Source organism: Daktulosphaira vitifoliae, unplaced genomic scaffold (assembly GCF_025091365.1).
Source record: "Daktulosphaira vitifoliae isolate Bord-2020 unplaced genomic scaffold, ASM2509136v1 Scaffold_1, whole genome shotgun sequence".
Taxonomy (NCBI): domain Eukaryota; kingdom Metazoa; phylum Arthropoda; class Insecta; order Hemiptera; family Phylloxeridae; genus Daktulosphaira; species Daktulosphaira vitifoliae.
Genome location: NW_026099572.1, coordinates 76,445,776 through 76,447,414, shown reverse-complemented (window position 1 = coordinate 76,447,414; position 1,639 = coordinate 76,445,776).

Below are 1,639 nucleotides of genomic sequence, written 5' to 3'. Positions count from 1 at the left end.
GAACATATATATTATAATGTTTATAATATTATTATAATCTGTATTATACTTATCGATTAATGTCGTACATATATATTTTGTCTGAATTATTACTGGTATCCCTCCCATTGTTATAAATTATTACCGTATTTAACAACTGTAATAAATTATTTTTAATAAAATAATAGCTTCGACTGGAAGGATTGCATTCTTCATCCGTCAACGCATTAGAGACGGCAGACGGTCATAATTTTTACAAAGGCATCTGTTTTAAATCCTAATGACATATATGTGTAAACATTTCACTTTAATTTTCACCCCATTATAAATAACGATATTTAACTATATTATAATTATAATAATTAAAACGTATATATTAGCTATCTATTATATCTAGTAATATTCTAATATCTTTGTCGTACACGCCTCATCCGTTATCACGAAATAATTATCTAAAAGATATTCGGAAAGGAGGAGGGAGGGGGCAGCAGCATAACATTGTATGCTGACTTCTAATAGGTTCTCAGTATTTGTTAATCTATTGTGTGCGCAAGATGGATTATTTCAATGATATATCGGATAAATTGAATTTTCTTGTTGAAAACGATCCGACGGATAGAGTTTTCAAACTAGTTAGTAAACTATTGAAAAATTATCGAGATTTACAATATTTTGCAGAACGTCTAGGCGATAAAGTCAACGGTGTAGGTGGAGACTTTTTACATTACAAAGGTTGTGAATTATCGGATATGGGAAAAAATTCGGACAATCATGAATGTGCATGCTCAGTTGTGAAGCGAATATATTACGAACTTTTGGATTCAATCGAAACAATTGAAAAGACGACGAATGCGAACCGCAGCGACAGTAAAGCCTATTGGACCTTGAGACTTTAATCACAATGGCTACACCAAGGTGTAAATTCAATAAAATCAACGACTTGATCGATTCATCAATGTATAGATTGTTTTAAAACATTGAAAACATGAAAACACATGAAAGTGTGTTTAAAAATATTTGATTCTTTTTATCTTAAAACTTAAACTTAAAAAAAAATTTTCTGCGTGTTTATTACTTCTCCAATCTGGTGGAATTGGCTACAAACAGATCATTTCTAGCAATAGATACTATGCCAAAAATTGACAAGAAAGATCAGTCAATTTCCAGTCAAATTCGAAGATGATTGAAATAAAATAACAAGTTTACAAAACAACTAGTTTTTTTATTAAAAAAAAAAAAAAAATTATATATATTTATACATTTTTTTTTTAGTTTCTATACTATATTGTAAATTGTATAATATAAAAAATAAAACATGTATTTACATTAAAGTTTTCGTACTTCTCCCGTGAATGCGTTGTATTCCATTTGACAGTCGTGAAGAATTACACAATACAATGATGTTTTATCGGGAAACTGTTTGGAGCATTCGAAATCCAAGCGTAGATCAACCGTTGAAGACTTGACGGTGTCGTTTTGTTTAGAACAATCAATCACGACTANTGTTTTGTTTAGAACAATCAATCACGACTATAGGTCCACGTTTTTTTGTAATTTATATAGTCCAATAAAGGATAGAGGTCTTTACGACCGTAATACATTGTCTGGAATTGTGCGTACGAGTTATAAAACGTTGTGTACTTGTTGTTGTCGAAATCGG